The sequence below is a fragment of the Pseudorca crassidens genome, chromosome 1, assembly GCF_039906515.1.
Source record: "Pseudorca crassidens isolate mPseCra1 chromosome 1, mPseCra1.hap1, whole genome shotgun sequence".
Lineage (NCBI taxonomy): Eukaryota > Metazoa > Chordata > Mammalia > Artiodactyla > Delphinidae > Pseudorca > Pseudorca crassidens.
The window spans coordinates 29467224-29484791 of record NC_090296.1 but is presented as its reverse complement, the minus strand read 5'-3'; the positions used below and the strand labels follow the sequence as shown (position 1 = coordinate 29484791).

The 17568-nt window shown below is 37.8% G+C and overlaps 1 long non-coding RNA gene across 2 annotated transcripts in view; it reads right to left on the bottom strand.

Annotated features, from left to right (window-relative positions):
* LOC137221461 (uncharacterized) overlaps nt 1-17568 on the bottom strand; it is a 63290-nt gene that overhangs the window by 2959 nt on the left and 42763 nt on the right. The gene's annotated exons all lie outside the window — the stretch shown is intronic.

The following is a 17568-nucleotide window of genomic DNA, read 5'->3' as shown; positions in this document are numbered from 1 at the left end:
TCAGACCTCGCCCCACACATCTCTTCATCTGGCTGTTCCTCTATATCCTTTGTGATTTCCTTTAATAAGGTAGTTGATGTAAGGGTTTCCCTGAGTTCTGCGAGCTGCTCTAGCAAATTAGTTGAACCCGAGGAGGGGGTTGTGGAAACCTCGGATTTATTGCCAAATCACACAGAAGTTGTGGATACCCTGGGGACCTATCACCTGCAATTGGCAGCTGAGAAGGGGTGAGAGCAGTTTTGTGGGACTGAGCCTTTAACCTCAGGGAACTGACACAGTCTCCGGGTAGACAGTGTTAGGACTGAATTAAATTGTAGGACATCCAGATGGTTGTCTCAGAGATTTGCCTGGTGTGGAGATAAAAACCTCCACACATGTGGTAACCAGCAGTGTCAGAAGTGCAGTGTTCTGTGTGAGTAGTAAAGGAGACACATAGAAAAGAAAGACACAGGAGGAGAACTGTAGGTTTTTCCTTCTATACAGAAGACATTTTAGGAAGTCAAAATAACAGGCTCAGTGGTGGAAAACTCAAGTGTGTTCAAGTATAGTTGTCCATGTTAGAGCATAGGGTACACATAAAATAGCAGTGTGTAAACACTACAAAAGGAGGAGAATGCTGTGTGATAGACAGTCTTAACTGTGTTTAATTGTACAGGCAAAGGGAGACCTTAAAGATTGGTAAGAAAGAGGGTGATATAGTTGCCATTGTACTTTAGAAAAAGAATATGGTGTGAAGTACCCGCATGGGCACTATTGCAATAGTGAAGGATTCTACTGCAATGACTTATGGGAAGAGTGGGCCCTTTCTATCTTACACACTTTATAGGATCTCAAAATTTCTTGATACTTTCTAGTTAAACCTAGAAGCTGTAGGGAGGGAGGAGGACTGTTCCTTTTCCTAAAAGAGGTTTCATTCTGAACAGTACTTGGACACCAATTCTGCATGGACATCAGTTTGGATCTGGAGAAGCCCCAGGGGTAGGAACTAATCAAACCTCATTTTAGGAGAGGACAGTGCTCTTCAGGCTTCTTCATCCAGCCACTGACTGGACCATGTCTAGCTAATCAGACCCCCTTGACATCATCTGTTACCTCAACAGTATCCCTTTGTTTGTGCTCTATTTCAATACCTGTTACTCTTTGAATATCAACAAAATTTCTACTAGGAATGCATGTGGTTTTACCTTATCTCACCTGTGTAGGGGAGGAAAATTTTTTACCTCTACTCTTTTGGAGTTTCTGAGTAGGCTTGAGAATAAAACTGACATAAGACAGATTAATAAGAGAAAAGAATACTAAGTTGTTTTTTTTTACATGAACATCAAGGTCTCAACAAGGAAATGAAGACCCGAAGAAGTGGAAAAACCGAAGTATTTATACAGTAGTTTGAAGAGAGTGCAAACTGTGGAAAAGTAAAATATACTGGGAAACTAAAGGAAGAGAAATTATCGTGACAGTCATGTGCAGAATTCTCTCAGCCTTGACTCCTATTTCTGGTGATAAGACTGAACCTTCCTCCCGTATAGGGAGGCACCGCTCACAAGGGAGTCTCCTCTTCTGCTTTCAAGGAAAAAACGGGGGATAAGTGCCCTTCTTGCGCCTGCTGTTTTTCAAGTGCCTTTAGCTCTAGTCAGTATATGCCAAAGTGACATATTTTGGGGTGGCATCTGCTGAACCCTTCACCTGAATTGTTTCCACAGTGTCTCTCATCCCCACTTGACTTTGAGAACTGAAGATAAACTGAGGGAGAATTTTCATCTTGCTGTGAAATACTGTGTGCTTAATTTCTTCATGTTTCCTAACATGTTTTTTTCTAATGGCAAATTCTGAGTTCAAATCTAAAACACAAGAATATTCTAAAAGTTAACCTCTAAATTCCTTAACTGGTCCCACTAATAGTCATAATTCTTCTTCTTATTTATTATTTAAATAATATATTTATATATTATTATTTATTATTATTAGTCCCATATTATTATTATTAGTCCCATATTTTCCTTCTGTAAATTCTAAAAAATTCCTTTCTTGTTCTAACTTCTAGAAAGCCACCAATACCGTAATGGGTCTCCTCCACTGCTCTCAGGGATGTTGTCAAGTGCTTACCCAGCAAACATTACCCCTCCTCCTGGTATAAGACTTCCGGATTTTCATTCAGGAATTGGCCATCCTCTGCAGCTATGGGCATCAGGGAAAGCTAACTCCACCCTGATGGCAAGGGCAATGATGGTCATCCCTGCTGGGTTTAAGTCAATCTCAACATTCCATCCAAGGCAAAGTATGTAACTTAGGTGACATACTTGGAATTCTGGATTTTCTCCCTCCCATTAAACATGAACGAAGATGCAGGAAGCCCCAGTTATTCCACCAGTCACCATGTGACACTGTGATTGTCAGAGTGGACAGAAGGAAATCGTTCTTGGTGTCATCATTGAGCTATCGGATCAATCAAATATGAAGCCAGACCTATTCCTGACTTTCTATCAAATAAATTTCCTTATATTTTTAAAGGCTTTATTTTTTTGAGCATATTTAGGTTCACACTAAATTGAGAAGAAGGACAGAAATTTCCCATAGATCCCCTTCCCCCACATATGCACAACCTCCCTCACCATCAACATCCCACACCAGAACGCTACATTTATTACAATTGATGATGCTACATTGACCCATTATTATTACCCAAAGTCCCTAGTTTACATTAGGTTTACCTCTTGGTGGTGTACATTCTATGGGTTTGGACAAATGTATCGTAACATGAATCTACCCTTACTGTACCATACAAAATTGTTTCACTGCCCTAAAACTCCTCTGTGCTTCACCTATTCAACCCTCCCTCCCTCCAACCTCTGGCAACCACTGATCTTTTTACTGTCTCCATGTTTTACCTTTTCCAGAGTGTCACAGAGTTGGAATCATACAGAATGCAGCCTTTTTAGATGATTGGTGTCTTTCACTTAGTAATATGCATTTAAGGCTCCTCCATGTCTTTTCATAGCTTGATAGCTCATTTTCTTTTTATTCCTGAATAATATTCCACTGTCTGGAAGTACCGAAGCTTGTTATCCATTCACCTACTGAAGGACACCTTGGTTGCACCCAAATTTTGTCCCTCTCCTCACATTTTGAAGCAAGTTAGGCACCAGTCTTCACTAGCTCTTATTTAAGCCTTGACTTATGGATCCAGGCTTTTTTCTATGATGTAGCTTTGCCAACTGGAACATCTGCAGTGGCTTCCAAAATTAGCATGGAAAGGAAAGAATATAGGGAATCATGTTTTATGACCAGCCCAGGGGGTATCATTTTTGCCCTCACCCCACTGGTAGAACTTAGTCATCTAAACCTACCGAACTACAGAGGAGGCTGGGAAATATTATCCTGTTTTCCAGGAAAGAGAAATAAACTGGTAGTGTTAATTAATTTAAAAGTGTATGCAGGATGGTTGTGGCATTGGGAACCTGTCAGACTCTTCTGCAAACACATCCTAACTGAGCTACAGGCCCCTGGGACACTTAGCCCCAGGTAATACTTGAGACCACACTCAATAAAATGTGAAGAATCTGGTTAGGGAAGCTTTCTACTGGTAAGTATATAGGCTTAAAATCTCCACAACAGACAGGGGATGGGGGTGGGGGAGGTAGACAGGAGAAAAGGCAGCTCTGACCAGGGAGGGGACTATACTAAATAAATATCTCCAGTTTCAGGAGAAAGGAGTAAAGTCCTCCTTTTTTAATAGGACAGGGAGGTTGTCCCCAGTGAGTCAGCATGTTCAGTGACCTGAAATTAAGCCTGATAGTGACATTCACATACCCCACACATTTATATGGAACCTACAGTCACTTCCCATTCAGGAGAAGGCTGCTGGGGCAAAAAACTTCTACAACTGCAGAAGAAACACGCAAGCTACGTAAATCAGTGAGTCTAACCCTTCACTTGTGAATATAAATGGACCATGAGGAAAAACCAACAGCATGAACCATAAGGGCCACATTGAGCAAACAGAACCACTGACCCAAGAATAAAAACAGATTATCCAGGGAACCATATACAACTTAGAAAAAACTCTCACTGACATCCTCAGATATGATATTTGAGAATATTTTATCAGAAAACAAGAAAAAGTTGCAAGTTTTAAAAATCAGAGAAAAAGAATTTATTGGAAATTACAAATATGATTGCTGAGATACACAATTCAGTAGATGAGCTGAAAAACAAAATGGACACGACTAATAGCCAAATTAGGGATTCGGAAGGAAGACTTAAAATCTCTCACAATTTGCTGAAGCAAGAGGTGGGAAATGTGTGAGAAAAAATTAAGGCATAGAAGATTGTAACACATACTCTGCTCTACTAGCAGCAATGGTCTCAGTTTTGGATTAACAAATTTACAAAACAGAATAGGCTTCACCCAGCACCAAGTTTACTTAGATTTAAGAATTCAGAAAAAGAGAAGACACAGCCACAGTATAAAGTCATTATGCACTCAGGAGGCATGTGGTCACACAAGATGAGGCTGAGTACATGTAGACAACTTCTGGCTTCAGATTAAAAGGCTCTATACAGAAATGAAGAGAAAGCCTTAAAAATGTCCAAATTGTGGGGGGCTTCCCTGGTGGCACAGTGGTTGAGAGTCCGCCTGCCGATGCAGGGGACACGGGTTCGTGCCCCGGTCCGGGAAGATCCCACATGCCGCGGAGCGGCTGGGCCCGTGAGCCATGGCCACTGAGCCTGCGCGTCTGGAGCCTGTGCTCCGCAACGGGAGAGGCCACAGCAGCGAGAGGCCCGCGTACCACAAAAAAAAAAAAAAAAAAAAAAAAGTCCAATTGTGTGTTGAAGAATTAACACTACCAAACAAGAGGGCTGGTCATTACCCTTGGCTACTAGAAGGTGATCTCTAGGCTTCTGGAATGCCTGAAAGCAGTATCTTTGCTCGGGGGCCTTGGGTCACACTGGATGATTTAGGGTGGGGGCTGCCCACACCTTAGGGTAGGGACTGGCCACACCATAAAGACCAATAGTGTGATTTAGACTGGAGGCTTTGGGTGTCAGTCCACCTGCAGACTGAAGACTGAGATCAACCATGTGGACAATCAATCAATCATGCCTACGTAATGGAGCCCCAATACAACTGAACAGTGGGGTTCAGGTGAACCTCCTGGTTGTGCAAATTACTGCACATCAAGGCCAGGAGAGTAACACGTCTTGACCTCACAAGAGAAAACAACATAAGCTCCATGTTAGGAACATGCCTGGACTCTGCCCTGTACACATCTTCCCTTGGCTGACTTTCGTATGTATCTTTTCTTGTAGTAAGTCATAACCAGGGATATGGTAGCTTTCATTGTGTTCTGTGAGTCCTTCTAGGAAAATTATTGAAACTGTGGGTAGTTTTGGGAACCCTTGCCTCACCCAAACTTACTATTGGTGTCAAAAGTGAGGGTGATCTTTTTAAAGAACTGTTCCCTCTAACTCTGTAGTTCACCCCAAACTCCTTGCACCAATCATAATGAAGTGGATAATTTATCTTTTCTTTGGCTGCCTAGCATCTGAACCCCCTTTCTAAGTTAGTCCAGTTTCCTTAGTCTTATGAGACTTGCTGGGATATAGAGCCCAACTATCACAACAGAATTTAGGAACAGCATTAAGGCTAGAGATGGTTGGTAGTGACAGAAAATCCCCCCAAAAGTGGGTTAAACAAGATAGAATTAATTTCTCCTTCACAAAAATTGCAGGTAAGGGGCACAGGGCAAGGATTATTTTCTACAGTGTCAGGCACCCAAGCTCTACTGTCCTTACTAAGTAGCTTCCACATCATGGTATAAGGAAAGCTAGCTGCTCCAGCTATCATGTACGATTCCAGCCAGCAGGAAGAAGAAAGGGGCAGGGGAAGGGCACACTATCTCCCTTGAGAATACTTTCCCAAACTTTCACATTCCACTTCTGCCCCTATGCTATTGGTCAGAACTTTGTTACATGACCACATCAAGCTGCAAGGGAGGTAGGGAAATAGAGTCTTTATTCCTGGTAGTCACGTACTCATAAAATATGCAATCCAGCAAGACGTCAGAAGAGTCACAGACATTTATATATCTAACAATATAGTTTTAAATACATAAAGCAAACACTTTAGAAATACGATAAGAAACTTAAAGTTCTACAATAATCATATACGTATTTAAACTCTCAGAAACTGACAGATGTAAGGTAAGCAATAAGTAAATCTCTATAATATGAACTACATAAATAATAAATTTGATTAGATAAGATAGAGCAAGAAAGAGAGTAGGAAACTTTGCTCACAACAGACAGATGATACATATTCTTTTCAAATACTATTGGAATATTTATATTAGTGGACAATGTATAAAACATTAAAAAATTCAACAAAGTCTCAATAGTAGAAATGATGCAGACTTTATTCTCTAAATACTACACAAGGAAATCGAAATAAACAAAAAGTTACAATCCACTTGGAGCATTAACACCTTTCTGGGAGAGATGAAAAGTGGAAGTTTAAACACTTGGGAAAACACAGGGGTTGCTAATACCTCTATCTTCTAAAGTCACAGATTTAATTGAAAGGTGATGAAACAAGAAAAAAAGACTTAAATATATTATTTAAAATTATAAATGAAACCAAAAGAAAAGCCCAAAATACTAATACATTTATCAAAAACTGGGAAGAAGAAGAAAGAGTAAGTAGAATGTTCAGGAGACAGTGAACAATTCTAAAATGCAAAAATTAAGAAATAGAGAAAGAGGGCTTCCCTGGTGGCACAGTGGTTAAGAACCCGCCTGCCAATGCAAGGAACACAGGTTTGAGCCCTGGTCCAGGAAGATCGCACATGCCGTAGAGCAACTAAGCCCATGCGCCACAACTACTGGGCCTGTGCTCTAGAGCCCACAAGCCACAACTAGTGAGCCCGCGTGCCACAATACTGAAACCCGCGCACCTAGAGCCCATGCTCCACAACAAGAGAAGCCACCCAATGAGAAGCTTGCACACCGCAACGAAGAGTAGCCCCCGCTCTCCATAACCAGAGAAAGCCCGTGCACAGCAACAAAGACCCAATGCAACCATAAATGAATGAATGAATGAAATAGAGAAAGAGGCATAGTGTCTAATATAATGGAGGTAACCATAAAAAGAAGTGAAAACAGAAAATAGAGATAGTTAAAAGACGTTGCTCAAAGAACATGAGATTTTGTGACAGAGGAGGGGAGGAAAAGAAGACTTCTGATTTGCATTTTAAGTTCTTTCCTATGCTTATACTTATTACAATGTGGAAATTACTTCAGAAAAAGTTAAAAATTTCAATTTATACAAAAGCTGCTCCTAAATACCTTGGATTAAAAAGGAGCTAAAGGAAGCTAAAAACTATCTTTAAATTATGATGAAACAATAATGAAAATACAGTTAACCCTTGAATATCAAGAGTTTGAACTGCATGGGTCCATTTATACGTGGCATTTTTCAATAAACCCACTCTTGGTTGAATCTGTGGATGCAGAACCACAGACAAAGATGGAAAGCCATAAAGTTATACTCAGATTTTTGACTGCATGGGGAGTTGGTACCTCTAAACCCTGAGGTGTTCAAGGGTCAACAGTACTGCATATAAAACCGTCACACATGTAGCCATATTGGTGTTCAGAGGAAATGTATAGCCCTAAATAAACTTATTAGTATATAGCAAAAACAAAACAGAAGAACTAATCATTCAACTCAATAAATTTTTAAAAATGTAACCTTATCAATGAAAGAAAGAAGGCACTAATAAAAAATAAAAGCAGACACTAAAGACATAGAAACAGGAAGCAACAATAATATGAAAAATGAAAAGGTGATCAGAGTTAAAGTACAATCAGCCCTCCAGATACATGAGTTCTGCATCTGTGGATTCAACCAACTGCATCAAAACTATTCGGGGAAAAAAAATTCCAGAAAGTTCCCAAAAGTTAAACTTGAATTTGCCATGTGCAGGCAACTATTTACATAGCTTTCACATTGTATTTACAACTATTTGTATTATATTAAGTATTATAAATAATCTAGAGATGATTTAAACTATATGGGAGAGAATATTCATAGGTTATATGCAAATACTATTCCATTTTATGTAAGGGCTTGAGCATCTGCAGATTTGGGTATCCTTGGGGGTCCTGAAACCAACTGGATACTGAGGGACAAGTGTATTCTATGGTCTTTGTCATATTTGAGAGAAAGATAAAGATACTAACTGTCCACTCTGTTAACATTTCAACAGTAGTCATTAAAATAACAGTTACCTTTTCAAAAATTCAAAAGTAACTACTAAGAGAAAAGAATGTTTAATTTACAAATGAAGAGAAGAGAACCCAATAAAAAAAAGAAAACCTCATCAAATCCAAAAGAGGGCAAGAAAGAAATACAAAAGAAGCATAGAGAAAGTACACAATAAAATGGTAGAAATATCTGAATATATCAGTAATCACAATAATTATCTATGGATCAAACTTCCCTGTTAACATAAGTGGATTGTGAGACTGGATTTTTAAAAAAATTAGCTGTGGCCATGACTTGGAGATGTACCAACTACTTAAAAATATTTTTTAAAAAATTAAAAAGGGAAAACAGAAAAGGCACATCAGGCAAATACTAACAAAAATCAAATTTGTGTTGCTGTATTAACATCAGTCCAAATGAGCTCAAAGCAAACAAGTATTATTACAGGTAAAGGAGACCATGATGATTTTTTAAAAGTTCAATTCACCAAAAAGATATAGCAACTCTAAACTTGTTGCACTTAATAAGATCACTTCAAAATATAAAGGATAAAAGTATTTGAAGAAAATACAGGCAATTTATCTTCTAAATCTGAGAGCATTGATGTTTGGGTTTTCTCAAAAGCAGATCCTAAAACTACAAAACATTGCTGAATAAAAATAATGAAGACCTAAGAAATGGAAAGACATCCCATTTCATGGATCAAAAGACTTGATATTAAGTCTGAGTTAACTTAGTCTATGTTAAGATGGCAGTACTCCCTATTATGGGCTGAACTGTGGCTCCCCAAAATTCATATGTTGAAGTTCAAATCCCTAGTACCACAGAATGTGACTGTATTTGAAAATAAGGCCTTTAAAGAGGTAATTAAGGTAAATGAGGTCATATGTGTGGGCCATAGTCCAATATGACTGGTGTCCTTATAATAAGAGGAGATGAGGATACAAATATGTATGAGAAAACACCATGTGCAGATACAAGGAGAAGATGGCCATCCACAAGCCAAGGAGAGAGTCCTGCAACGGACTCTTCCCTCATGGCCCCCAGGAAAAAAGAAACTGCTGACACCTCCATCTTGATTTCTAGCCTCCAAAATTGTGAGAAAATAAACTTCTGTTGTTACAGCCACCCTATCTGTGGCTGGCAGACCTGGCAAACTAACACGCTCTGCAAATTGATCTACAGATTCAATGCAATCTCCATCAAAATTCCAGGTGGCTTCTTTGCATAAACTGATAAGTTGATCTTAAAATTCCTATGGAAACTCAAGAAACCCATAATGTTGACAAAAAAGAATAAAACTGGAAGACTCACAATTCCCAATTTTAAAACTTACTAGAAAGCAACAGTGATTAAAACAATGTGATACATACATAAGGACAGACAAAAAGATCAATGGAATAGAAATGAGATTCCAAAAATAAATCCTTACATTTACAGTCAGTTGATTTTTTTTTTTTTCTGCGGTACGCGGGCCTCTCACTGCTGTGGCCCCTCCCGCTGCGGAGCACAGGCTCCAGATACGCAGGCCCAGCGGCCATGGCCCAAGGGCCCAGCTGCTCCGCGGCACGTGGGATCCTCCTGGACCGGGGCACAAACCCGCGCCCCCTGCATTGGCAGGCGGACTCTCAGCCACCACGCCACCAGGGAAGCCCCAGTCAGTTGATTTTTGACAAGAAAATTCAAGGGAGAAAGAATGGTCTTTTCAACAAATTGTGTTGACACAACAGGATATCCATATGTAAAGAATGAATTTCAATCCTACCTCACAGCAAACACAAAAATTAACTCAAAATGGATCAAAGACATAAATTTAAGAGCTAAAACTACAGAATTCTTAGAAGAAAATATAGAAGTAAATCTCTGTAACCTTGGATTAGATAATGGTTTGACATCAAAGTATAAGCAACAAAAGAAAAAATAAATGAATTGGACCTCAAAATTGAAAACCTGTATGCATCAAAGGATACCATTAAAAATTGAAAAGACAGCTCACAGAATGGTAAGAAATATTTCCAAATCACATATATGTTAGTGACTTGTATCTAGAATATATAAAGAACTTTTAAAATTCAGTACTAAAAAGCAGCAAGGGAAAAGCAACTAGTAACATACAAGAGAACTCCCATAAAAATGTCAGCTGACTTTTCAGCAGAAATATGCAGACCAGAAGGGAGCAGCATGATATATTTAAAATGATGAAAGGAAAAAAATTACAATCAAGAACAACCAGCAAGGCCATCACTCAGATTTGAAGGAGAGATAAAGAGTTTTAAAGACAAGAAAAAACTATAAAAGTTCAGGACCACTAAACTACTTTAGAAAATAATGTTAAAAAAAACTTCTCTAAGTAGAAAAGAATAGGCCACAACTAGAAATGTTAAAAGTATTAAAGAAAAAATGTCATTTGTAAAGGCACAGTAAAGATACAAGTTCAACCACTAATAAAGCAAGGTTAAAAGACAAAGTAGTCAAATCACCTAATATGTCCACAATAAGTAGTTAAGATACACACAAAACAAAAGGATATAAAACATGATGTCACAAACAGTGAACAGTGGGGTGAGGTGGGGAGAGTAAAAATGCAGAGTGGTTAAAATGTGTCTGAAATTAAGAGATCAGAAACTTAAAATAATCACATATATATGTAGATTTCTATAAATAAACCTCCTGGCCCACACAAACAAAATTCTATAAGAGATACACACACACACAAAAGAAAGGAATCTAAACATAACACTAAATATAGTCATCAAATCACAAGGGAAGAGAGAAAGAAGAAACAAAAAACAACTACAAAAACCAACCAGAATACAATTAACAAAATGGCAGTTAAGTACACACCTATCAATCATTACTTTAAAGGTAAATGGACTAAATGCTCCAATCAGAATACATAGAGTGGCTGAATGGGTAAAAAACAAGGATACAAAGGATCATACAAGATAACTATAATTATATGCCAATAAAATGGGCAACCTGTAAGCACTGGATATATTCCTAGGAAATACAATCTCCCAAGGCTGAATCAGGAAGAAATAGAATATATAAACAGACTGATTACCAATAATGAAATAGAGTCAGTAATAAAAATTTTACCAAATAGTAAACAAAAGTTAACACCTATCATTCTCAAACTATTCCAAAAAATTGAAAAATTCAAAGTAAAGCTTTCCAAACACAGTCTACAGGCCAGTATCACCCTGTTAAAACCAGACAAAGACACCACCAAAAAAAGAAAATGACAAGCCACTATGGCTGATGAACATAGATGTAAATATCCCAAACAAAATATTAGCAGGCTGAAGTCAATGACACATGAAAAAGATCATACACCACAATCAAGTGGGATTTATCCTAGGGATGCAAGGACAGGTCGGTATCAACAAATCAATCAATGTGATATCCCACATTAATAAATTGAAATAAAAATGACATGATCATCTCAATATATGCAGGAAAACCTTTTCTCTCAACATCCATTTATGATAAAAACTCTCAACAATGTAGGTATAGAGGGAACATACCTCAGCATAACAAACACCATATATGACAAGCTGCAGCTAATGCTGCATCATACTCATGTATGATGCAACATCATACTCATGTATAATGTAACATCATACTCATGTATAATGTAACATCATACTCAATGTTCAAAAGCTGAAAGCTTTTCTTCTAAGATCAGGAAACAAAACAAGGATGCCCACTCTTTCCACCTTTATTCAACACAGTATTGGAATTCCTAGTTAAAGCAATCAGACATGAAAAAGAAATAAAAGGCATCCAAACCAGAAAGAAAGAAGTAAAACTCACTGTTTGCAGATGACATGATACTATATACAGAAAACTGTAAAGACACCACCAAAAAAACTATTAGAACTTATAATTAAATTCAGTAAAAAAAAGTTTCAGGATACGAAATAATTTGGGGATTGACATGTACACACTGCTGTATTTAAAACAGATAACCAGGACTTCCGTGGTGGCACAGTGGTTAAGAATCCACCTGCCAATGCAGGGGACACGGGTTTAAGCCCTGGTCAAGGAAGATCCCACATACCACGGAGCAACTAAGCCCTTGCTCCACAATTACTGAGCCTGTGCTCTACAGCCCATGAGCCACAACTACTGAGCCCACGTGCCACAACTACTGAAGCCCATGGCTAGTGTCTGTGCTCTGAAACAAGAGAAGCCACCGCAAGGAGAAGCCCGTGCACCGCAACAAAGAGCAGCCCCTGCTCACCGCAACTAGAGAAAGCCCACGTGCAGCAACGAAGACCCAATGCAGCTAGAAATAAATAAATAGATAGATAGATAGATAGATAGATAACCAACAAGGACCTACTGTATAGCACAGGGAACTCTGCTCAATATTCTTTAACAACCTAAATGGGAAAACAATTTGAAAAAGAATAGATATATGTATACGTATAACTGAATCACTTTTCTGTACACCTGAAAGTAACACAACATTGTTGATCAACTATACTCCAATATAAAATAAAAATTAAAAAATTAATATACAGAAATCTGTTGCTGGGCTTCCCTGGTGGCGCAGTGGTTGAGAATCCGCCTGCCAATGCAGGGGACACGCGTTCGATCCCTGGTCTGGGAAGACCCCACATGCCACGGAGCAACTAAGCCTGTGCACCACAACTACTGAGCCTGTGAGCCACAACTACTGAGCCCGCGTGCCACACGCTGCAACAAAGAGTAGCTCCCGCTCGCCGCAACTAGAGAAAGCCCGTGTGCAGCAATGAAGACCCAACACAGCCAGAAATAAATAAATTAAAAAAAAAAAAGAAATCTGTTGTTTTTCTATACACTAACAACAAACTATCAGAAAGAGAAATGTAAAAACAATCCCAGTTACAACTGCATCAAAAAGAATAAAATACATGGTAATAAATTTAATCAAAGACATGAAAGACCTATACTCTGAAAACCATAGGACACTGACGAAATAAACTAAAAATGATAAAAATAAATACAAATACATACAGTGCTCATGGATTGGAAGAATTAATATCTTTGTTTTTAAAAATTTTTATTGGAGTACAGTTGATTTACAATGTTGTGTTAGTTTCAGGTACTTTTTTAAAATAATTAATATCCTTAAAATGTCCATACTACCCAAAACAATCTACAGATTCACTGCAATCTATCAAAATATCAATGGCATTTTTCACAAAACTAGAACAAATAATCCTAAACTTTTTATGGAAATACAAAAGACCCTAAATAGCCAAAGCAATGTTGAACAAGTAGAACAAAGGTGGAGGTATCATGCTCCCTGATTTTAAACTAAACTACAAAGCTACAGTCATCAAAACAGCATGGTACTGGCATAAAAATACACACATAGATCAATGAAACAGAAGAGAAAGCCCAGGCATAAACTCATGCTTATGTGGTCAATTTACCTATGACAGAGGATGCAAGAATATACAGTGGGAAAAGACAATCTATTCAATAAATGGTATTGGAAAAACTGGTCAGCTACCTGTAGAAGAATCAAACTGGACTACTTTCTCACACCATATACAATAATAAACTCAAAATGGATTAAAGACTTAAAACATAAGACCTGAAACCATAATACTCCTGGAAGAAAACATAGACAGTATGCTCTTTGTCATTGCCTTTGTCATCAACAAAATGAAAAGGCACCCTATTGAATGGGAGAAGATGTTTGCACACAATATATCTCATAAGGGGTTAACAGCCAAAATAGACAAAGAACTCATACAATGCAACATGACAAAAACAAACAGCCTGATTAAAAAAAAAATGGGCAGAGGACTTGCATAGACATTTTTCCAAAGAAGACAGATACCACCAGGCACATAAAAAAGATGCTCAACATCACTAGCCATCAGGGAAATGAAAATCAAACCCACAATGAGATATCACCTCACACTTGCAGAATGGCTATTATCAAAAAGACAACAAATAACAAGTGCTGGCTTGAATGTAGAGAAAGTGAATCCTCATGTACCATTGGTGGGAATATAAGTTAGTGCAGCTGCTCTGGAAAACAGTATGAAGGTTCCTCAAAAATAAAAACAGAACACCAATATGATCCAGCAATTCCACTTCTGGGTGTTTTTTCCAAAGAAAACAAAAACACTAATTCAAAAAGATATATGCACCCTGATATTCATTGTAGCAGGATTTATAATAAACAAGATATGGAAGCATCCTAAGTGCCCATGAATAGATGAATGGATAAAGAAGATGTGATATATGCATGTATATATGTATATGTGTATATATATATGTATATATATATATACACACACACACACACGCACACACACACACACACACACATATTACTGAGCCATAAAAAAAACTGAAATCTTGCTACTAACAACACATGGATGGACCTAGAGGGTATTTTACTAAGTGAAATATATCAGACAAAGACAAATACCGTACGATTTCACTTATATGTGGAATCTAAAAAACAAAACAAGACAGAAACAGACTCACAGACACAGAGAAGAAACAGGTGGTTGCCAAGGGGGAGGGGGTAGGTGGTTCAGTGAAAGAGGCGAGGGACATTAAGGTACACACTTCCATTACAAAATACTGGAGTCACAGGGATGAAATGTACAGCATGGGGAATATAGTCAATAATATTGTAATAACTCTGTATGGTGAGAGATGATAACTAGACCTATGGACATTTTGTAACGTACAGAAATACTGAGTGCCTACGTTGTGCACCTGGCACTAACATAATGTTGCAGTCAATTATTCTTCAATGTTTAAAAAATAGGCAAAAGATATGGATACCTCACCAAAGAAGATATACAGATGACAAGCATATGAAAAGATGCTAAACATCATATGTCATTACAGAACTGCAAAGTAAAATTAACAATGAGATACGACTACATACCTATTAAAATGACTGAACTCTAAAATACTGACAAAATTAAATGCTGGAGAGAATATGGAGCAAGAGGAACTCTCATTTGTTGCTGGTGAAAATGCAAAATGGTACAGCCACTTTGGAAGACAGTTACCTATTTCTAACAAAGCTAAACATAGCCTCAGCATATGATCCAACAATCACTCTATTGTATAATACATCCATACAATAGAATGTTACTCAGCAATAAACAGAAATGACATATCAGGCTTCAGAAAAACATGGAAGAGGCTTAGGTGCATATTGCTAAGTGAAAGAAGCTAATATGAAAATGCTACATACTGTATAACTCCAACTATATGATGTTCTGGCAAAATAAATATCTAAAAATATCAGTGGTCGCCTGGGGATGGGAGGAGGGGACGAACAGGTGAAACACACAGAATTTTTAGGTCAATGAAATTATTCTGTATGATACTGTAGTGATGGATACATGACATTATGCATTTGTCAATTTTTACAGGCATACCTCCGAGATATTGCAGGTTTGGTTTCAGACCACTACAATAAAGCAAATCACACAAATTTTTAGGCTTCCCAGTGCATATAAAAGCTATGTCTACACTGTACTGTAGTCTATTAAATGTGCAATAGCATTATGTCTTAAAAAAACAATGTATACACCTTAATTAAAAAATAATGCTTAGGAGTAAGACGGGAGTAAAGACACAGACCTACTAGAGCGTAGACTTGAGGATATGGCGAGGGGGAAGGGTAAGCTGGGACAAAGTGAGAGAGTGGCATGGACATATATACACTACACCAAATGTAAAATAGATAGCTAGTGGGAAGCAGCCACATAGCACAGGGAGATCAGCTCCGTGCTTTGTGACCACCTAGAGGGGTGGGATAGGGAGGGTGGGAGGGAGGGAGATGCAAGAGGGAAGAGATATGGGAACATATGTATATGTATAACTGATTCACTTTGTTATGAAGCAGAAACTAACACACCATTGTAAAGCAATTATACTCCAATAAAGATGTTAAAAAAATATAATAACGCTGTTGAGAAAATAACATTGATAGACTTGCTGGATGCAGGGTTGCCACAATCCTTCAATTTATAAAATACTCAATATCTGCAAAGAGCAATAAAAGGAGGTATGCCTATATAACCTAACTCAGACTTCGGTTAATAATAATGTATCAATATTGCTCCATCCACTGTAACAAATATGCCACACTAACACAAAATATTAATAATAGGGAAAATTGTGTGGGAAGGGAAACTGGGGATATGGGAATTTTCTACACTTTCTGTTGAATTTTACTGTAAAGTTAAAACTTTTTCAAAAATAATGCCTATTAGTATTTTAAAAATCAAAACTTATCTTAAACAAGTGGTTGAAGTGGGAAAATAGTACAAAGTATATAACTTTTTTATTTAAAAAAGCAAACAAACAACAACAAAAAGAACAGTACCGTAGCGTGTTCACACTCCCATATATGTACGTACTTTAAACATTCAGAATCAAAATCTAGTTGGATGCACTCATCTTTGGGGGAAAGCAGCAAATGAACAGAGAAGACTCTATCATTCACACTGTAAACGTTTCAGTATTGCTTACATCTGCTTTGGAAAATATGTCTTTTCCTTTAAAAAGAATTTAAAAAGCAGGATGCAAACCTATGGCAAATATCTCATGAGAAACAAAACACTGCATAGGCTCAATCTCTGCCTCTACGAAATCAAACATGACATTTTGCTTCCCAATATTCTTCTAAGACTTTCACATACACTATCACCTTTTATCTCCATATAGGAGACTTTCATCACATTACACACAAGAACCCTTAAACCCCAAAAGATATAAACTTACTTAAGACTTCAGAACTAGTCAGTGCTGAACTCAGAGGTAGAATTCTAATATATGTCACTGCAATGCTGCCGCTCACTGTTGAGTTCCACGTTTGGAGTTAAGTCATGGTTCTGACAGTTATTAGAGGCTAATCCTCAGCATCTTAACATTTTCCAAGCCTCAGTTTCCTCCTTTCCAATATTTGAAAAATACTCCCAGTGTTTTATAAACTTGTTAAATTTTGTATGTATAACAGGTGGGACATTGCTAAAGAGTAGCCATTACTATACTACATATAAAATGCTGGGCATCCCTGAACATTATACCTATATTGCTTCTAACGTAACATTCAAAAGCTTGACATTTAGTATCTACTAAGGCCGAACATTATTATTCTCTATAATACAGCAATTCCACTCCTAGGTATTCACTCCACTGAAACGCACATACATGTCCATCAAAATGGACACATGTTCACTGAATGCTCAGAGCACTATTCCTAAGAGTCCTAAACTGAGAACTACCAAATGTCCATAGGCAACAAAATTGTCAAATACATTTAT